The sequence below is a fragment of the Hesperophylax consimilis genome, chromosome 26 (assembly GCF_061612785.1).
Source record: "Hesperophylax consimilis isolate HC1 chromosome 26, BYU_Hcon_1.0, whole genome shotgun sequence".
Lineage (NCBI taxonomy): Eukaryota > Metazoa > Arthropoda > Insecta > Trichoptera > Limnephilidae > Hesperophylax > Hesperophylax consimilis.
The window spans coordinates 6,844,148-6,868,008 of NC_142861.1; the positions used below are offsets into that span (position 1 = coordinate 6,844,148).

General features: G+C 33.6%; 1 protein-coding gene across 1 annotated transcript in view; it reads left to right on the top strand.

Annotated features, from left to right (window-relative positions):
- The first annotated feature begins 1,411 nt into the window (after positions 1 to 1,411).
- LOC149411024 (serine protease inhibitor 88Ea-like) overlaps positions 1,412 to 23,861 on the top strand; it is a 33,680-nt gene continuing 11,230 nt past the window's right edge. The window contains exon 1 of the mRNA XM_089647422.1: positions 1,412 to 1,563. The gene's annotated coding sequence lies outside the window, so the exon portion shown is untranslated. The remainder of the gene's footprint in view (positions 1,564 to 23,861) is intronic.

The window sequence follows — 23,861 nt, forward strand, 5'->3', positions numbered from 1 at the left end:
AATTTAGAAACGAGTTACAAAAGATTCATTATAAATGAGCCCATTAAAACCAGATTCCCAAAAAACCAAATGCCCTTATTTGATATTTCTGATAACCCCAATTTGATACTGTTAATCCTTTTGATAAAACAACAATAAATTGAGGTCATTTGAGAGTTTATTAACTTTGGTGTTTTGTAATTTAATGGTTTTATCGGCAGTTTTAATGGCTTTGTGCTTCATAAGTAGATTACCCAAATGGTAAAATACGAAAATACTTGTGCTTATTATTACGCATGAACCACTTGTGTGTATTTGATCTCAATGTTAAATGAATTATAGGCAGTATGTAAAAACGATGAGTGTGTTTATACCATATTGTAGAAATCCCGGTGACGTCATGTTCCTCTGGTCGACCAATCAACGCGGATGCTCTTACTGGCTGTTACGACGCTTTCATTGGTTGTGAAATTTGACAGTTATTGTGTACCTGGATTAAAAGGGTGTTACGAAAATAACTAACGCGCATTAATCACAAAACAAAAAATGTGAACATAACAATATTTTTTGTGTTAAGTTATTTTTGGTGTAGTAATAACTAAGTGAATTCTGTGCCATCATCGAGGAATATGGTTTTTTTAGGTTTTCGTATGGTTCCTACCTTGCAGTTTCTGTTTTATCACAGCACATAAAAGAGCAATTTAAAATGGTTTCAGCTTTATATTAAACCGATTGTGGATATAAAAAACATAGGCAGTTCTGTTGTCTTTAATAAATTAATACGTCTAGCTCTTTTGATGGTGAAAATGGTGGTTTAAATAAAAATTTGACAAACCTCCGTGGTCGAGTGGTAAGGCTCTCAATTAGCAATCCGAAAGTGGCGGGTTCAAATCTCGGCGTGCGCAAGTAAATTTTATTTGATGAATTTGTAATATTAACTTAATTTGTAACAATTTATTAATTAAAAAATAATATAAAGTATTCTTACGGCACGTTCCAGAGTCAAAGATACGCCTTGGTGTAAGACCACAATTCAGAATTAAATAGCCAAGTACTTCCCTAAAAATTTATAATCCATAGAGATGGCATTACATCCCATGGAAGAAGGTATATTTATTTTTAAATGCGAATTATTTAGACTCCCAACCTTTTCATTTTGGTTTCGTCCTAGTACGGCCTAACCCTTATTTAAATAACTAGTTAAAAACTCACAACAGGAAGTTTCTTATACAATTAACTCTTCAAGATTATTTAAATGGAGCGCCAGACAGCAACTGACAGCCCGAAAAACAAAACGAATGTTTTTATCAACTTTAAATCCAGTTTCCCCAATTTCAAAAGCGATAACAACTTTCGGATCACACGCGAATAATCGTCTACCGCGATGTGTTTATAACCATACCAGTCTCCTCCTGTGCCAGTCGCAGTTCGATATTTGAAAAGTGAGCACGTTTAAACTTGGAACCAAAACAACATTGACTGTATTTTAAAAAACGCAGCATTTTTTAACAACATATTCGAGAAGAAAAAAAGATTGTGTAGTTAGGCACTTTACTGTTTGAAGAATCGAGGAGAAATTTTAATGTGAGTAATAATTTGATTTTAAAACGCTTTCTCCTGCTTCTGTCACCTGTGAAGGAATGTTACGTTGTGTGTTGCCATAGAAAAAAACTTTTACCGTCAAATTAATAATGGTTTGTACGCAGGTAGGTACACAGGTTACATTGCAAAACCTGATTCTCTTGAAACTGTTGTCTTGGAAAGTTTTTGCACAATACCGGAGGTACTGAGTAAGTACACGATGCAATATCATTTTTTGTGTCTACGTGCGTCCCTATGTACATTTTCAAATTTGGGACTGATGAAGGTACCTATGTGTTAAGAAAAAAATCTTGACAACAGTGATATAGTACCTACTAAGTAAAAATGCTGTTGTTTCATAGAACAAAAGTTAAAGTCGATTAATCTTTAGATTTCTCTTGGACAGAAAGTCTGTTCTCACTGATCTATTTCTTAAAATGTATGAAATTTATCATAAAAGTTGGGATCGAAGCTAACAAATTTTACAAGACGTTTGTTTTTATTCTATATTTGAAATTTTGTTTTTTATATTATGTTTTTTGATTCTGCAGAAACAAAATTTATCAGTTTTCAACTATGGCAAGTCAAGTTATGTATACCTACCAAATCCATATTTAAAAAAGCTAATTTCCGTTGTGACTCTGTAACTCCGGTTCAATGAGCTCTGGAACTTTTGATTTTTAATTTAAGTGTTTGTAATATAATGTTTTTAACAGTCAATTATTATAATTTCCGTTTTCAAAATTGCAACTAATTGTCGGGAATTCAGACTATCCCCATCGTTGTATAATATTTAAATAAGACACGAAGCGAAAAAAATGATTCCTTTTTTTAGCTCCAATTAGTTCAATTTGACCCAAAATACTCTAACGCCGAACGACCGGAAATTATCAAATTCGGTGCCCTCGTACTGCTACTCGCGTGATAATAGTGGAATACGTTTCGGCAAGATATTATTAGCACGCAATAGCGTCTTTATGACTATCCCGTGATTTTTCACGGGTCTTTGCTACTACATAATAATTGACTCATTGCGTAATATATAAATGCCTACCTACATCTGTTGTTATTATATTTGCAACGGTAAACATCCATTGTACGTTCACACTGAATTTATAACAATCACACACCTTCAAATAGAAACGCCTTACATGAAGATTTAGATAGAAATCAATATCGCCACTGATATAGTACCTTTTGACTATTAGATCAAGACAGCCAATCAACATCGCACAACTGTCTCTCTTACACTACCTGATATCGTATTTCGCCATTCCATTCGATTTTGAATTTGTGCTGAGAGAACGAATTTTAAATTTAAGCGTAGAATGGTCAGATTTTTAGATCACGAAACACAATGAATGCAGGTACCTACCCACGATATTATCTGTCTGGGTTCTTATTTTGATAACCGGATAACTCGGTCATACAAGTGATGAAACCAATACTAGGTTAAATAGGTTACGTAGGTTAGGTTTATAGGTTAGTATGACTTTATATAATTTTTTAAAGGTGTTTGGAATTGTCATTTTGTTTAGTTATCATGTAACCTTCATTTATCGAAAAGACAAGACTTCTTCGTTTCATATATTAATTTTTTTATTACTGTGAAACTCGGGCGAATCCGGGTAGAAAAGTATATTATATCTTGGTTTGATATATTTACTATAATTATTAACTTAACAGTACCAAACTGATCATTCGATAGAAAAATCCGGCAATGTAGTAACAATCTATACATTGCACTGAAAATAGTTGTGGGTGGGTATTCTGCGATCATAGTATGTAGGTAAGTACTTTGCGATCGATTGTTATTATTGAAAAATACACTGTTCTTAGTTTTACGACTTTCAACTCAATTATCTATGGTAGGTAACATAAAATAACAAATAACACAAACGATTAATAACAATACATTTTTTTGTTCAAAAACTTGCGACGTGATCCCGCACAATAGTTCCAAGCTATGACCACTAATTATAGTATAATATTAGGTACTTATGCAGACTTTTATAATTAATGTTATTCTACCAAACTAATTTATCTAAGCATTTTTCTAAGTAGGTAGTTGGGTGTTCCACAGAAAACGTAATCATTTCATCAATGACGATCTATCTATCTCGATCGTGCCATGTTTTCTTCAGGCGTCCCCGACTTCGACCATTCACTTCGCATACAACACTGTTACTAAAAAAAACTACAAAATATAGACTTATTCGACTCACATTCGACGACAGTGCACAGATAATGCGTTAAGTCTTCCTTGGGCGCCCCCGACTTATTCTACCATTGAAAACACTCACCAAACACTCCTGACAGTAATAAGAACAAATTTTTAACGAAATCATTCTAGTAGTTTTTGAGTCAATAGGGCACAAAGAAACATTAATTTATATACAGGGTGTCCGGGGGTAAAGTGCACTAACTTCAGGAGGCGATTCTGCATGATGTTAGAAGTAAAAAGATAAAATATTTTTCAATGGAATTTTTTTATAAATTTTCTACTTCTATAATTATGTAGATTCACCCCCCGAAATTAGTGCACTTTACCCCCGGACACCCTGTATATATGGAAGATAAATATGTTGGTTTATCAGACACACTGAACATATTGACAGTGACAAGAGGTTATAGTGTAAATCAACTAAAAATATCAATAAATTAATTAAGATAAAAAAGGTAAATACTAATAGGTAAGTAATTCATTATCCAAACGAGTTCAAATTGAGGTCAAACACTGTTTGTTTTTTTTTGTTATCTTGTATTTTAATAAGTTCACTGTTAATTTGAAACTCGCTCACCTTAAGCATATTTTAAAAGGATCATAAAATCCTTGGTTCATTCACTTTGGCACCTTAACCCAATTCCACACACTTGTAGTGGGTGGAAAAGTCAGCTATGTCAACAGATGTTCTGTGTAAAACAAGACGTCTCACTCTTCAATACCGCTTGACATAATAATTAAGGAGAAGCTAAATTCTAAATCAATATTTTGATTAATCTTTATAACGAATTGGTGTACATTATGCATACCGAAACATATGCTTTAGATAAATTGAACGTTTTCCTATCGTTTTGCTTGTGTAAAATACAAATAAAAAATAAATTACTCAATAAAAAATATAAATATAAACTACTAAAAAAAATATTTTTTCATTAGAAATGTATGAACAACTTTTAAAAAATACAGTATTATATTTAAGATTAACTGTGACGGTTTCACTTGATTAACTTTCTTGCTTTAATATAAAATTATTTACAAAATAAATAAAAACCAGTTTTGTGCTTGAAATCGAACGTTCCTAGACTCCGTTTGTCAAGCGATTTTAATGCCTATTACCTACAATATAAGGTATACCAAGAATATACACATTTTTGGCTTGTGGCTTCCTCTTAAGAGGTATACAATACACAAGCCAAAAATGTGTACATTGTTAGTATGCCTTATATCACCACGAATATAGGTAATAGACATAAACATCGCTTGGCATACGATTTTGGCGTAAAAGTGGTTTTTATTTTATTTTTTGAATAATTTTATAAGTAATAAAAATGTAATCAAGGGAAACTGTCACCGATAATCTTGGCCATTTCTTATATGCGCTCATACTTTTCTAATGAAAAAATATTTTTCATTAGTTTACAATTTTATTTTTTGCAACGTAATTAATTTATTTTATTTTATTCTATTCAAGCGAAACGATAGGAATGGCTTCAATTTATCCAAAGCTTATTTTTTGGTATTCGTAATGTAAACCGATTTGTAGTAAAGAAAAAAGCAACCAAAACTATTTTTCAAAAAGGACCACACTACATGGCCATTAAAATATATAACAACCTTCCACGTAGCATCAAACAAATAACCGATACCTACACTTAAATTTAAATCAACACTAAAAACATTTATTTTAAACAAATGTCACTACACCTTGAATGAATACCTTACATGAATTAAAAACCTCTGTTTTTTTAAAAAAAATTATTTACTGTTATATATTTTTATTTATTTGTTAACATGTAATTGTTGGGTTATGTGATATAATGTGTATTTGTTGGGTTAGCTGGAAGAAATAGGATGTAACCTATAAGTTATACCCTTTGTACTCTTTTTGTGCAATAAATATTTTTTTGAATTTTGAATTTTGAATAATCGAAAATAGTGATTTGATGCCTACGCCTTGTTATTGTTTCGGCTGTTGAAATATTGTCATTCGGGTTTCTTCATATTTGGTTTTCGTTTTTATGATGTAAACGGGGAATAGCTACGAAAAGTGATCCACGAAGCATTTTTCTCAAAGTTTTGGAATTAGTAAACATTAAACTCAGATTTGCTTTGAATTTAGATATTAAAATTGAAAGATTAATTCAGACAAGCCATAAAGTTTGTAGGCAGTACCTACTACTGTAATAAGAAAAATATTTAATGTAGTTATTCTATGTTTGATAATAATAATAATATCTAAAATGTGTAAATCTTTTGATCAAATTTTAGAGAGTTTTCCTGATTTTTTAAGTTTACTAACGTTGTTCATTGGAAAGGTAAATTTCTGATCGTCTTTAAAATATTAATAATTTTTGTTTTTGAAAGGCAGCGATCCTGAAGGCATATCTTAGTATATAAAAATTCAGCCTCCGTATGTTTGCCGATATTGCTGAAAATTTCAACGTTTCTTCTTATTAGTGCCAGGAGTGTTTAGGCTAATGTTCATATAATTAATTATAAGTGCCTACATTCAGCTTCACAAATCCTACAATCATAATATTCCGTGATTTTCAAGAGTCTGTATATAAATGATCGAAATCAACATTGAAATCAGTAAAATGTTGGTAATTGGTGATTACTGATTATAAATCATCAAGCAACAGATGACGATAAGTTCGATATAGTCTAATTTTAGCACTGAGGTCAACACTATATCAATACAAAAAAAATTTCGCTACCGCAGCAATATGCATACATAATTTCAATGTCAGTGTAGCAACAAAAGCAGGGAAATACAAAGTCATTATTCGTATGAGATCTTTACCTAGCTTTTACTGTAGCAAACTTGCAAAAGCAAGGACGAGAAAAATACTAGTTTGTGAGATACCTAATGGTAAAAAGCAAGTACGAGAAAATACTAGTTGTTGAGATACCTAATTTAACCCAGTAAAAAGCAAAGACTAGAAAAATAATAGTTTTGAGATTCCTAATGGTAAAAAGCAAGTACTAGAAAAATACTAGTTTTTGAGATATCTAATGGTAAAAAGCAAGTACGAGAAAAATACTAGTTGTTGAGATACCTAATTTAACCTAGTAAAAAGCAAAGACGAGAAAAATAATAGTTTTGAGATTCCTAATGGTAAAAAGCAAGTACTAGAAAAATACTAGTTTTTGAGATATCTAATGGTAAAAAGCAAGTACGAGAAAAATACTAGTTGTTGAGATACCTAATTTAACCTAGTAAAAAGCAAAGACGAGAAAAATAATAGTTTTGAGATTCCTAATGGTAAAAAGCAAGTACTAGAAAAATACTAGTTTTTGAGATATCTATTGGTAAAAAGCAAGGACGAGAAAAATACTAGATTTTGAGATGCAATATTCTAATCATCACCATAAATCAAAAATTCTTCACAAGTTTGTAGGCATTGTTAATTTGATTGGCATTGCATTTCTAAGACTATACCATTCAGAATTGGAACGTTGCTTGAAACGACTTTAGCCGTGTTTGGTGTCCAGATCTGAATAGCCAAGTACTTCCACTCTGTCTCCTTCACCTCCCCACTATCTTCAGCCTCACAACGTACCCCAATTGGGAATGCCATAGACTTGCGGTTGAGAGCAGTTGAGACACTTGTGCCGTATTCATCCGAACGATTATTTCTCTCTTATCAAACGAATAGTGCACAGGCGTCAAGTAGATATGCTGTCCTCGATCTACAGGTATTACAATGGAAGATGCTCTGAGAAACAAGCTTCATTGATCCATTCGGCACCGGTGTGTAGTCGGAAAACACACCAAATGCGTCCCCAATTATTTGTACACGGTTTCAATTTCTTACAAGAGAACTGGTCGCTTCTATGACTCGTTCTTGAGTTCAACAGCTCGGCTGTGAAACGATTTGCTGACCTCTGGGTTTCATCCCTTCTACACCAAAGGTCTCTTCAAGACCCATGTTTACTCCTTCCTCCGCTAAAAAAAACCTCCACGCAGCATCCCCAAAGATGACACGAGGAAAATAATTTCCCTCAAGGCCTCCTGTGTGGATTTATTGTTTTTTTTTTGTATTTCGTAAACGGTTATTTTATTTCTATTTATTTATTTATTTTGTAAGAAACAAACAGCTTTTATATAATATACAATGATAGATATAAATATACAAGTTAACTGAAGTCAAGCCACAGAAGTTTCTTATGTTAAAGTGCATAAGAAATAAAGTTTTAGTATCTTAAAATTAATTTAGTGTTAAAGGAAGGGGAGAGGAAGAGGAAAATAGGAAGAGGATAGGAGATGCTGCCGATACATTCCATACTGTCATATTAATAATCGATCGTACGCATTACTTCATATCGATATTTCCTTAGGTTATTACCAAAAATGTCAATGCTGTAAAATTTTGTATTATATTGTGCACATATACGAGGAATTGGAGAATTTTTTCGAATGTTTGTTCTACACAAGGGTAGATAAAATAAATCAGATTGTCGGGTTGATCTAGACGGAATATAAAAAATTATTAAATTGGTAAGTTCTGGTGAGTCCAGACAATTATTTAGGATTTTAATAATAAGATTTGATCAAAAATTAGACGTCGTGTTTGGAGGGAGTTAAAATTATGAAATATTTAATTAATACCCAGTCAGTATTAGGCCCATCGCTACAATAAACCTTGTAAAAGACAAAACACTAAAGTAATTGAATGTGCAGGTAAATAATTCTAGGCGGTGTAGCGAGTATCTACCTATTATAAATAATTATAACATTTACTAGCCAAATTAGTCTGAAACGCTTTAGTGATAGCAGTAAAAAGCCAAATAAATAATTGTATTAACTTTACTCTATTTCGGGCCGATAAAAAACCTGTTACGGTTTGGCGGTCCCGATTGCCGCGTCCAGGAAACCCCAGTCTTGGATCAAGAGAAACCAGTTTTGTGAATATTTCTGGAAGTCAACGTTCCCTTTAATTTTTTCACTGTGTGTGCGGCCTATAAACTTATCTGTGCAAGATATGAAAGGAAGAAAGAACACAAAAAAAACGCACGTTCATGTGAAGATATAACTTGTTGATCACGGTAATGTTAAATAATAATTAATTATATTTTATCCTATAACTAGTGATCCCCACAATGCTTCGATATTGCTAATGTCTTTCTCGAGCGTCTCCGACTTTTTCCACCATTCTCTACTGTTTAACCCAAGGTTACTTTTAAAAAAACTACATTACATCGACTTTCATTCGACTCCATATCTCATTGCGGTAAAGAGATATTGCGTTAAGTATTCCTGGGGCGACCCCACAGACATAGGAATTAATAGACAAGAAGATAATGGCGAGGGGTAAAATCAACTGTTGAAGAACGAAAGGAGTGAAGCTGACTGTGATTCGTCAATAAACCAATCTGACAGTAAATAGGCATCTCGCATTATAATATCACCATTTACTTCTTAAAAGTAAAATCTGCTTTTGAATGAATAGACATTTTGACATGGGAGCGCAAATTACTCGCCACGTTATGAACAAATTTGCGAAGTCCAAATTCGGCAAAAAAATTCGGTTCTATTTTCAGAGTCGAATATTTCGTTTAAGTATTTAGTTAAGACACTTTTATAAATGTTCATAATTTACTTCCCAGCAACCAACCAGCTTTGTGTTTCGCGTCCCGACGTTTCTCGATGTGATGGTAACAACTGATTCATATTATACGATGTGAATATGCTTAAAATAAAGTAAAATAATGCTTATATATGGAACGTAATACGACAATTGGGTTTATTCCCTTTTTCACATCTATTTTTACAAGTTTTCATAGTACAAGTCAACATTTTGCCGTGTTATTTCGTAAAATGAACCGATGATGCCTCGACCATAGTTCGCACAAGAATGATGACGTCACGTTTTCAAATTTCACTTGAGGCCATACGCGAGCACAGCCGGCTCCAATGGAACCGGTATGGGGAGTGGGGATAATACGCTTTTAATCACTTAGGGCAGGTCTACTAATATTCATATGTCTATGGGCGACCCCGACTTCTTGTACAAATCTAACCACTCTCTAAACACTCTTATCACTAATAAGGACTAACCTTGAAATTTTCTGCGATATCGGTCGACTACCTTTCGAGTTTTGCGAGCATAACCATACGTAGGCTGATTTTTTTAAATATATTATACAAAACATCGACTTTTTTCTACTTTCTACATAAATAATGTTCATGTATTACATGAATTTAAACCTTCCTAAAGAAATTCTCTTAATGATAGTGAAAACCTTTTCAAAATCCGTTGCATAGTTTAGAAGAACGGACATAGTTTTCATATTATTTCCCTTATCAAGCACAAGAGCTCCTCTTTTCTGATAAGGTATACATGACCAATTATGTACCTAAATATTATATTTTGCAAAATATGTATGTATTAATGTAACTATGATCTATATTAAAAAAATAAAAATAAAAATATGTAAATCACATACATGTTTATTAATATGTATGTGATTTAATTGATGTTAAATGGCGGGGGAATTAGCTACCAGAGGATTTAACCCGTGACAACTGGGTGGGAAACATTTGCATTTGTTCATTCGGCTACTGACCTTTTTTTTCTCGTATCCCAACTGCTCTGAACCGTGTGGAGCCTATGGCATCCCTAATTGGAATATGCTGTGAGGCTGAAGGTAGTGGGGATGGGAAAGAGATGGGGTAAAGGAAGGTGGCTATTTAGATCTGGCCATCAAACACGGCTAAAGTCATTTCAAGACACGTTTCAATTCTGAATGTTGGTCTTACACCAGGGCGAAAGTGACAGTATCTTCCGCTCTGGAACATGCCACAAGTATACTTATTTATTAAAATAAAAAAATAATAATAAATTGTGAAATAACACAAATTCGTCAGATAAAATTTAATTTCGCACGCCGGGATTTGAACCCGCGACCTTCGGATTGCTAGTCGAGAGCCTTACCCCTCGACCACGGAGGCCGTCAACCTAACCTAACCTTCATTAGAAGACCAATATGTCATATATTAAAATTACTCCTTGTTTTGTTTCTTAAATTAGGTATGTAGATTCTGTGTAATTTATGATTTGTTTGTATATTAGTCTTCTCTTTCTTATATTAACATAACAACCTTATTACCCATTGGCGTATCAGTGAAAGTTGCCTACATGAGTCAATATAGTCAGAATTTGTCATTTTCTAACTTATCTCTTCTGAATAATCTATGCATCTTTTGGGTTTATCGAATTAACCCAAGAACGTTCACCCCAGGTTCGTTTCCTGACTGTTCTTGTTGGAAGCGAAACTGCATCATCAACAAGACACGCAAAAATTAAAGATTTACCTTCTTACTAATTAGATTATTACACGCCCGTTCAACTTTAGTGTAGTAAAGCCGGTCTCGAGCCTGGTTTAAGACCGTTTTAACCAAACAAATGCCATGGTAATAAATCAAGTTTTTCATTCTACTTACATTCGACCTTACGCGCGCGTAAGATCGTTTTAACCAAACAAATTCCATGGTAATAAGTCAAGTCTTTCACTGTTCTGACCTTACGCGCCGCGTAATATTTACACAGCGTTTATGAGTAAGTATTTTAGAAAGGCTGATTATATTTGATTAAAATGTTCGATTTTAGTAAAGAACCAAATATTGTTGATATAGTCTTAATGGTATAACTGAAATTCCAACTTTCTCGACTGTAATACCTCAACGATCAATATTCATATGTCTATGAATTCCTTCCATTTTTCTTTTCGAAAAAAATCTTAAATATATCGATAGCATAGCCAAAATAAGTAGATATTTTAGAAAGTTTACTAAAAATTCAGACATTATGCATTAGCGACAGTAGCTTGTAAGGTACGCTGTCAAAATCTGATTATTATTATCTTAATACTGTACAGTTAAGGATTGTTCTAAACGGAAGTGGCGCCCTCTGTTATTTTAAAAAAGAACCGTTGAAATTTTCAAACATTTATCTGCTAGTATCTTTTAAATATGATAGCCACTGCAACGTAGCTCATACTGATATAGCCAACTATGTAACTATTATCCGCCAAATAAAACTTCCCAAAAAAAACTCCGTGTGTTTTCTAATTCGCATTTTAGCCACGTTTCACCAAAAATACAATTGCTTATAATAACTTCTTTGTTGTTTTTGTCTGGCTACAAATCGTAACCGTGGCATCAATTGTGAAACGTATCCGCAATGGCCAAAACATCGCTTCTTGTACTGTCTGCTTCTTTACGTATTTTCGCAATCAGTTTCAAAGTCACACCTATCGAATTTCGTATACATTAAGTGCAAATTGGTGTAATGTCGTCGATATGTTGGCATTGTTCGTTTTCGTGTCCGACAATGCGAGCTGAAACGAATGCAATATTGTATTATGTTACAGTACGTACGCGACTTGAAAATAGAGTACTTATTAGCTTGGGTACTTTGTTATTGTGAATCATGCTGTGGTTTCCCGAACAGGCAAGGATCATTGATGTGATAATGATAGTTTTGTTGCGAAGATTGAAATGTAACAAAGCACAATTAAAAATCGATAAAATATTCGCTAATCTTCTTTATATACTTAAACAAATGTTTCTTTGTTTTTTTTCCTAAACTACTGGACTTCTTCTTCTTCTTTCGTATGGTAGGGGGGTCAGAGGGGGACATCTAGGTCTACGAGCCAGTCTAGGGTCTCAGGCGTCACCGTGTGAACCTCATCAGTCCCGCCGGGGAATGAATGGAGCAGGCATTCGTTGACCACATATTCGGTGGTCTGTACCGCTCCATATTCACGCATCGGCGACTCTTTAACGCCCCATCTGTGTATCATGTGGGCACAGCGGCTATGGGAGCACCTTAACCTATTGATGGCGGACCAGGTTTTGCGAGGCAATGAGAACCCAGGCTGTCTCTCGGTGGGGTCCTGTATGAGGTGGGCTTTTCCCACGTTGGTCGTTTGCCACTCAAGTTTCCACCTATCTTCTGGGGTGAGAGGTAATCGGAGGAGCCTCTCTTCTTCCGCCCAGAAGGGCTTTCGGGACTTCAAGCGGCATGCCGGGTGGGAGACGACATCTTCGTGCAAAGGTATTGCGCATTTTTGCAGCACCTTCTTGTATTCCCTTAGTGTAGGTACTACTGGACTGACTCAAAAACTACTGGACTGATTTCACTGAAGAATTCAAAGTTTGTTCTTATTAGTACCAGAAGTGTTTAGATAGTTGTTTGAATGGTAGAAGATGTCGTGGACTCTCCAGAAGGACTTATCTCTGCACTGGAATGAGATACGGAGTCGAATTAAAATAGACAAAATGTAGTACTTTAACACAGTGCACCGCAACCGGTGTGCCGTGGCACACTGGTGCGCCGTGAGCCAGACACAGGTGTGCCGCGGTCAAATTCAATGTATTTGACATTTTACAATATTTCATTATGTATTTAATAGACAATGACAAAATATTTTTCATTGTCTGCCGATACTGTTAAAAGAGGTATTCACAATATATTAGAAACACTGATTAGAAAACTATTATTGGCTGAAAAATTTGCGCTTCAGATCATCGAAACAACCGATATTAAAAATAAAGCACAATTGATAGCTATTGTACGTTTCGTTGATGAGGACTTTATTAAAGAACATTATATATTTTGTAAGGAGGTTCCAGAGCGAACTACCGGTGAAGAATTTTTTCAAGTAACCGATGATTTCTTCAAAATATATAATATTAAATGGAGCAATTGCATTGCTGTTTGCACGGATGGCTCTGCGGCAATGAAGGGTAGTAAATAGGGTTTTGTCTATTGTGTAAAACAAAAAAATCCAACGTTACAATTTACACACTGCTGCATACATCGAGAAGCATTGATGGTCAAAAATTTACTGGAGGAACTTTCGAACAAGATGAATGAATGCATTAAAATCGTAAACAAAATTAAATCAAGAGCCCTAAACTCACGAATCTTTGGAATACTCTTTGCAGAAATGGGAGCCGAATATGAATCCTTATTGTTTTATACTGAAATTCGTTGGCTATCCCGAGGCAAAGTTTTGGCTAGATTGTTTGAGCTTCGTCACGAGGTGTGTGAGTTTCTTTGAAATCAAAATATGCCCGAACTATATCAGCACCTCGATGATAATTACTGGATAGCCAAACTTGCATACATGGCTGATATATTCGAGCATTTGAATGAACTTAATAACGAACTTTGGCAGAAAGAGATGCAAAAAGGATGTTTGGAAATGTATCAAAGGACCAAACATAGTACAATTGAAAACAAACCATTGCTTATGCGTATGAGATTGCGATGCGATTAATTGAGTATGCTTCAGCAGAAATTTGGTCAATATTTTTACTCCATTAATACGGAACAATACAATTGGATTCGAAATCCTTTTGCAACCAATGCAATAAATTCTATGGAAGCACTGCCTCTGCAAATTCGAGAGGAATTTACAGATTCAAATAATTACATGACATTAAAACTTCACTTCTCCGAAGATCCATTAGATGTTTTCTGGATTTACGTTAAAAAAGAATATCCTCGCCATAGCATTCTTAACACTACTTCCAATTTCAACGACATATTTATGTGAGCAAAGTTTTTCAACGCTTATAAGCGGTCATGCTTAAAAGGTCTTGACCAAGAACTTAGGGTTGCGCTGTCAAAAATCGAGCCGAATATAAAACTTTTGTGTTCATTGAAACAAGCGCAGGTTAATTTAACAATTAATCGTTCATTAATTTATTATTATTTTATAATAATTATTAAGATTGCGTAAAAATAAATATGTTATGGTTATAAGTATGTATGTATACTTTTCAAATAAAAAACAAGAAATTATTGTAAAATTTGTACCTCTATATTTTAGCTTTTGGTGTGCCGCGGAATTCTAGGAAGAAATTTGGTGTGTCGTGGGTGAGAAAAGGTTGCGGAGCACTGCTTTAACAGAATGATATTACATGAAGTAAATGATATAACAAGTTGGGATGCCAGAGGAAGACATGAATCAAATAATTAATTGTGGTAAAATAAAGCGTACGTGATGAACGAGTAAGGAGAATGTATGACTTGGAAGCGAATGGTACAATAAGTTTAGGATGCCCGAGAAAGACATAGTACGATCATGGCGTGTCAAGATGGAATACTTTGAAAGTAAACTCCTTCCATGCTTTATAATAATACAAGCTTACGTGTACCTGGCGTTGCACGACCTTTATCTACTCCCAATAAACATAATATCCATGAATTGAATGTGGTGTAGGTATAATGTATAATACAAGTGTAAATTCAAAATTTTCACAGTCCTCCTCACTAGGGTTTCCTGTTCTGAGGCGGCCTGTAGTTTTTAAACTTTTGTATTTAGTTTGTTGTTCAAGTTGTTTTTACATCGTCTTCATAACGTTTGTAAGTTGAATATCACTTTGTTCTCTCAGCCACGTTTTTGCTTTTGTTTTAAATATATTCATTTCCGTTATATTTTGTTTGATTTGGTAGAGCATTGTATAATTTCGTAGCATAGAATTTAATATTTCTCTGTAAAAGAGATGTATTCAAACTGGGAGTAACCATTATATTTTGGCTTATTGCTCTGGTTTAGTATTTATGTTGGTCTTATATTCCTTCTGTCGGAGTTCTAACCGGAACTTTTAGAATTGTCTTTAGTACTGCTTTTTGGGCTATGTTTAGCCGCTCTCTGTGAGTGCTCAAGGCAGACCCCAACCAGTAATCCTGTTACTAATGTTAGTTATTATTTGATGACCATCAAATAGACGTTCAGTTCCGTCTTAGATTTTTTGCAAACATCTTTTCAGCTCTTGTTATTTATTGATTAGCGCCGTGTTGGGATTTAATAACGATTATAAATTAATTTGAAATATCAGTATAACACAATCGAAAAAGATTTAGAAGCCTTAAATACCATAATATGGTATTTTAAGATAATGAGCATATTATGCTCATTAAATTATTTCGTCAAAGAACTATTGAAATTTGATTAATAAAAAATTGAAAGAATAAGAAAAAAATCAAATGGATAAATATTTATAATATCTCTTAATTTTCATACTTAAGTAAGCATGTGCGTAAATTATGATTACTGGTTATTTATATTAACTAAAAAATACCGAACTAATTTGGCTTTGAAGGTGTCAAAATTTATAACGAAATGGACATCTATTAGTTCATTACCCAGTCTGTATCTCTCCTTTAACGGGTTCAGACGTTTCGATTTTAGTTGATCAACTAAACACTTGTTGACACAAGTTGATAAAGTTTTTAGTTAGAAATCTTGTCGTTCAATAAAAGTTGATCAACTAAAATTGAAACGTCTGCATCGCTTCATATTGAATACAGAATTGAACACGACAATCTTGATTAGCTTTCACGTATGTCATGCTGTTATGATTGTCAAGCAAAAGATGAGTGTTTACTTTCGCAAAATGACAAACCTACAATATACTTTTCAGCAAATAATGACATATGTTCGATCTTACGATGATTCTAATATGACGGCGGTGGTCCAGATTCCCGACGGAGAAGGTCATTGTAATTCTCACCGCAAAACCGTACTTTATTATAATCTTATATTTGTATTCGTTGTCGCAATATTCGAATAGGACGTAAGTTGAAAGACGTTTTTATAATAAATTTGCAGCATATTTCGATACGTTTAAATGTTTGCTCATTGATTATGATTTAACCATCTGCTAAAAAACTCATTACTCATCATATGAAATTCTGTAACCTAATTTTTATATTATTTACTGTTAGGTTAGGTTCTAAAGAATTGTTTACTTGTAAACTGTGAAACTATATGTTTTTTGAGAACACCAAAGAGAGTTTATAGACACAAGTGTATTGTAAGGCTGCGTATAAACACTTATTGTAATGTTTCATTGAAATAAAGAAAGAAACCCGTTCTCCCGTAAAATTTGCCAATTGGTCATTCGGACAAATTAGCACTATTGTGTGCGCTAGGCCATCGATTTATTAATTGCCTTGTTTGTATAATTTGTAATTTATTTTTGGGTTCTAGATTGATTATCAAACTCGGCTCATGGGCGCATCATGATTGCCGTCGTAACAGAAATATGATTACAGCGGAGCTCTCCGCGACAGGATCGTATTTTTATCATTCTTATTACATCTACCTTGGATGAAGTATTGAAGCGCCTTGAGGGTTTTCCCAGTATCTTAAAGTGAAACGTGTTAAACTGACCGTGCAAGGAGCCTTGTCCTTCGTTCGGGTTCTTCTGAATATCCGGTTCTTGAATTGTGTGCACTCAGGGTGAAAGCAGATCCGTGTTTCCTGTTTGAAGATTCTCGGAATTTCCTTAGCCTCTTAAATTAACAGAGTGTTTCAAACGCAAGCATAATCATTTTCAATATATATTACAAAAGTAAGTGTACAATGTGCGTGCCGCTAAAACTCAGAAACGAGTCCCGGTACGATCAAGGGAGTTATATGGTATGGTAGCCCTCTATCACCCATCCATGAAGAAGTTTTACCTGAAGGGCATGCTTTTGAAGCTATAAGGGCTGGATGTTTCGCCCTCTAGAAATTTCTAGAACATTCGAGATATTCGAGAGCATTCCACGACATTCTCCAGAACATCCCGGAACATTCTGGAATGTCGTGGAATGTTCGGGAACATCCCGGAACATTCTGGAATGTCGTGGAATGTTCGGGAACATCCCGGAACATCCCAGATCATAATGAATTAAAAAAGGGATTACAGGCCGTTTCCTGATAAACTTTTAGTAAATTTGCAATCGTGACAATACATCGGTAAAAGTAAATCACTTTCCGCGTCTGTCTGTTGATGCAATTAGTTCTTCTAAACTATGCAACGGAGTTTGATAGGGTTTTCACTATCATTTAGAGAATTTCTTCCGAAAGGTTTATATATATGGATATCATTTATTTATTTATTTATTTATTCGAGACACAAACAGGATATTTATAAAAACATTTATTTTTTTTTTTTATTTTTTTTTTATTGAATAAATAGTTAATACATAATATCAACAAACAAGTCCTGCTAAGCCGATTGAATTGGCTTGTCAACAGGTGCTTAAAGTTAGTTTCCAATCATAGACATATGAATATTAGTAGACCTGCCCTAAGTGATTAAAAGCGTATTATCCCCACTCCCCATACCGGTTCCATTGAGCCGGCTGGGCTCGCATATGGCCTCAGGTGAAATTTGAAAACGTGACGTCATCATTCTTGTGCGAACTATGGTCGAGGCATCATCGGTTCATTTTACGAAATAACACGGCAAAATGTTGATTTGTGATATGAAAACTTGTAAAAATAGATGTGAAAAAGAGAATAAACCCAATTGTCGTATTACATTCCATAAGTAAGCATTATTTTACTTTATTTTAAGCTTATTCACACCGTATTATATGGATCAGTTTTAGAAACATATACTATCACATCACAATGTAGCGATTCTCAAGTGTGCTCATCGTTGTTTACTGGGGTAAGTAAATTATGAGACATTTGTAAAAGTGTCTTAACTAAATACTCTGAAACTAACTACGACTCTGAAAATAGAAGCTGCCTTACTTTGCCGAATTTGGACTTCGCAAATTAGTTCATAACGTGGCGAGTAATTTGCGCTCCCATGTAGAAATGTCTATTCATTCAAAAGCAGATTTTACTTTTAAGAACTAAATGGTGATATTATAATGCGAGATGCCTATTTACTGTCAGATTGATTTATTGACGAATCACAGTCAGCCTTACTCCCTTCGTTCTTCAACAGTTGATTTTACCCCTCGCCATTATCTTCTCGTCTATTAATTCCTATGTCTGTGTTTCCAATACATTTTTTAAAGTTATAATTTACATCTTATATCTACAGAATTAACAATTTTTTCATACAATTTTTCATACATATTAAAATAAATATTTTTTTTCCGATAGCCAATTTTTCACCATATATTTAACCTTATTCATAGATTTACATTGCTTTATAGTGTCAGGTAATAAATTAAATATCTTCGGTATGTTGTATTCAAACGTTCTCTGTCCGTATTTATTATTAAATTTCGGAACTATTAACCCGTCATTTCGCGTGAATCTATGGTTTACAAAATAAAAAAAGTACAATTATAAATATCCCTAGACTAATGTGTCTGCAGCATCACATTTGCACATTCACATAAGCAAACATGTAAAACAATAACAGTATTTATTATACAAAACATAAAACTTAATTACAAAGATTGAAGCACATAATAAGTAGAAAAATTTAAAGAGTACATATTAAAAAAAAGTGGGTGTGTCAAGCCTACGCAAGACAGAAGTGAAACTTCTAGTATTCCTCTCTCTCTATTTTCAAATTTAATTTATTCCTCTCTCTCTATTTTCAAATTAACCGTATGAACCACAATCAATTACGTATTTCACTCGTATTACACTCACGACGCAGTATACTAACCAAGCAGCTGATGCTTGGCGTGGCGCAGTTCGCTGGTGTCTGAGAGAGAGGAAAGAAGAGAAGAGAGAGAACGTTCGTGAGCGGCTCCCCCACCTCAACAAGCGCATATGGTGAGAGAGGGACAGTGAACGGTGAGCGGTGGTGGGGGTACCCGCATTTTCGTGTCGATTCTGACTCGGTTTTACTCCGTCCCCGAAAATCCATTACGCGCCTAAAGAAGTTTCACTTCAAAAATCTAAACCACTAAACAAGTTTTTTATTTATTTATTTTTATTTTTTTTTAAAGTATGAAATCGTGGAGATATTTCTTGAAACACGTTATATTATTTGCAAAAATATCTATGACAGTGTGTATTTTAGCAAGATCATTGTATGATCGAGACATTCTAGACATAGGATTAAAATATCCAGTGTTATTGGCAAAAATTTCGGTCCAAAATATGTTCATATTTCTAGTATATTTGGGCCTGGCGTAAAAAGTGATTTGATTGACTAAGTTACTATTAACACGATTATTCACAATTTTGTAAAGCATTAAGAGGTCATTTATATTTCGTCTTTTAACTAAACTCTCTAATTTGAAATATGTAAGTCTTTGTTTATACCCATTTAGAAGATGGTAGACACCTGATCGATAAGACAAAATCCGTGTAAATTTTCTTTGGACAGATTCAAGTCGGGATATCTGTGTCGTGTAATGTGGATTCCAGACTGTTGACCCGTACTCAAGAACACTACGGATTAACGAATTGAATAGAATTATTAGGCTATTAGAGTTCTTGAACAGTTTAGTTGATCTTACAATAAAACCTAGTACTTTATTTGATTTATTTACAATGTATTCTATGTGTTGGTTGAACGTTAGTTTGTTGTCGAATATAATTCCTAAATCTTTGATCGATTCAACTGTTTCCAGATTGTGACCACATATGCTATATAAGTATAGAGTTTTGTTGGTGTTCTTGGTGAAATTTATAACTTTGCACTTAGCTATATTCAATTCCATTTCATTGTCAATACACCAGGCAGATAATGTGTTAAGGTCTTGTTGTAAGAGTTCACAATCTTCCATAGATTTGATTGCTTTATATATCTTGAGGTCGTCAGCGTATAGAGAAAAATTACAGTGGAGTTTACATGTAAGGTCGTTGATGAAGATTAAGAAATAGATTAATATTTGTCGAAAGTAGAGGTTTTCCTATCGTTTCGCTTGAGTAGAATACAAATAAAAAAATAAATTACTCAATAAAAAATATAAATGTAAACTACTAAAAAATTTTTTTTTTCAAAAGAAATGTATGAAGGCGTAAAGGAAACAACTTTTAAAAATACTGTATTATAGCTAAGATTATCTGTAACAGTTTCACTTCATTAACTATTTGTTTTCTTATAAAATTATTTACAAAATAAATAAAAAACAGTTTTGTGCTTGAAATCGGACGTTTCTAGACTCCGTTTGTCATCAATTTTAATGCCTATTACCTACAATAAAAAGGTATACAAAGAATAAACACATTTTTGGCGTGTAGCTTCCTCTTAAGGTTTTATAAATATGGCACATTATGACAAGCGATCGCTCAAAACGTTTTTGAAACTTGGCGTAATATACCAAAAATCGATCTAGTGCATAAATAAATAAATAACGAATAAAATAACACATTCCCCATACATACATTATTTGTTTTTAATAAACGTATTAGAAAAAAAGAACACGGGTCTATCAACAGTAGTGGCCATCTTACGGGACTAAAAATTATCTTACAGAGGATATTAATTTTAGAACCTGGAGATTTGACTAGCTAAAATAAAGTGGAGTACATAATTTTTTTTGTTGTATATAATTAATAATACATGACGCGATGATAGTGTCAAAAACACACGGTACGATGATAATTTTATTGATATACTAATGTGACGCATATTTAATTATAGGCATATGGCGTTCACTTTCTCTCAGTTTATACACAATACACGCCCGTAAAATAACATCAGTGGTTTTAAAACTTTTTAATGGCGCGACCCCCTATAGAGAAAAAAAATTTCTCCACGCAAAACATCAGCTTTTTTTCCATGGTTGCGATAAAAACGAAATATAGGAACAATCTAAACGTAAATGATGACCTTGTGTTTCGAACAGATACAAAGTTCGATAAATTAGTTTTTTTTAATATTTTCTCTGACACTGGCTCTTAAACTGCTGTGCATTTTTTAAATGTTTTTTAAAACTAATAATTTTGGTTTGACTGAGGAGTGAACATTCCTCCCAGGCACTGGAGTCAACCGCGCTAACAACTGCGCCAAATCACGATTGGGTAGGACCGACATTTATTTCGTATATTTACTGTCGTAACGTCATCAAATTTAAGAGAAATGCGTATATATATATATATATATATATCCGCGTGTGTATGCATGATTGCCACCAAAAGTTGATAGAATGCATTGTCATCGACAAGGATTGTATCTACTGAGTTTCAGCTCGATCGGATATCGCTAAAATCCAGCACTGCTGATTTATGAAAATCCTTGTTCAAAAAAATATCAGTAAATTCTGAATATATATGAACACGTGTTCTTGTAGTTGCGCTTATCCTAATAAATAAAACGACGAAACACGATAATATTATATTTTTTATCAACACGTGTTCCGACATCCTCATAAAACATTCGTGTTTCACTGATAGTTTTTAGGAAATATGTCTAATCATTTGTTAAAGGCCTGCAGTCCCGTTTTAACAGGAATTCAAATAATTCGACCAAATTAGCATTATTTCAAATCAGTAAGTTTTCTGTGTATATGTATAAAAATTCTAATTTTTTATTAAATTTGACCCCACGGGTCGCGACCCCACTTTGAAAACCACTGACGTAGACTATAATAATAGTACGGCATTATTGATACAGTCATCGCCGGTACAACAACTGTTGAAATTAAATTGAATGAAGTGAAATAAACTATTTAATTAATACCTCGGTGAATGAATAATAATTACTCATTGGGCTATAGAAAAAAAGCATAATTGTTTAAAAACAAACTACAAAGTCAGAATTGGGTTACAAGTACAATGTTGTTCAAAAGCAGAGAGCAATAATCGAGAAATTCAATTCGAATTATACAGCACATAGGTATATATAATTATGTATATTATGTGCCCCATATAAATACCCTGTTTAGGTAGGTACCTACTCGCTACGCCCAAATGTTGTATAATGTGCCCTGTAGGATGTAGGGTGACCTGTAATGTAAAGTGCACTTTTGGGAGTGACAAGGCTCCCCGAGTTCACTTTATTTTAGTACAAATCTCTAGGGCACATTATAATGTACCATGTACACAGATCTGAGTCCACATATATATAAATATATATACACGGTGTCAAGTACAAGCGGGAAACTAGTGATCTACATCACAGATTTCGTGGTGTAACTTGTTTGATTTGAGCTTTCGTTTTCAAGTAAATAGACTTTAAAGTTGGAATTTTTTAATTAAATTTGAAAAAAATGTCGCTAGGGGTTAATAAATTGTCTAGTGTCATATTTTTATAAAGTAAATTTTTGAGTATGGGATTAAAATGTTGCCAGTCTAAAAAAAACTTGCATTAATATTATTATGAGTAAATTATTTAAATTGAGCAGTATACGGCCCTACTCACCGTCAGACCAGCGCTGCTGCGGCGTATTAGGGAATCTTTCTGTCTATGTTTACTAGTATTGTGCTAGCTTATATCGCTCATACTCAGTTTATTATGTTATGTATTATACACTTCTTATTGTACTCCTGAACAACTTACCTATAACAATTTAAACATTTAAAAACCTTCAAGGCGTGAATAAATAAATAAATAATAGAATTTACCGAAACTGTCAACCTAATTGCCAACCTGTAGTGTCTTCCGACACTAATTCAATATTTTCTAAATATTTATTTAGCTGTGTTAACATCATAAATATACCACTTAAAATAACATGGAGCAATTCAGGCATACCTATGAGTTGATGGATAATTTGAATCCATTTTTCTCAAAATACTCTTCGATAGAGAAATTTGAATCAGTCGCATTTGTAAACTCAGCCTAACTGGTAAAAGTCCATAAACTTACTCGTGCAATCGGGGGCGTCGTTATTATATAAAATACAGAAAAAAATAGTGTTAGCTAGTTCCTCCTTTGACCGCTTGCAGAGAGAAGTTAGTAAATCTCTACCTACTTGTCGGTGTGTTTTTTGTAACATTTTTTTTCAGTAAGTACTGGCGTTACTATCAATAATTCGTCACGTCACAAGTATAATTGTGTTGCCAGTAAATTGGTTATCGTTCGTTCCGCCACGGATTTAAATTACTACGGAAGGTTAAATTTTCAATCATGTGATTATTATGGAAAATAATGTTGGGAAAACCCTCATCTTAAATAATGTGACTAAAAATAATATTGATTAGGAATCGACAGTACCTAGTACCTAGTACCTACCTACACAATAACTGCGCACCGCAGTATCCGATAGGCACGATCAAAAATCATTTCTCTGATATAAGTAGCTATTTTAGGGAAAATGCTTATGGTAGATAATATAATATTTTTATTTAAAAAATATATCAACACATTATCTGGTAAGACAGTACCTACGGTTAAATCATATTTTTTCAAAAATATGTT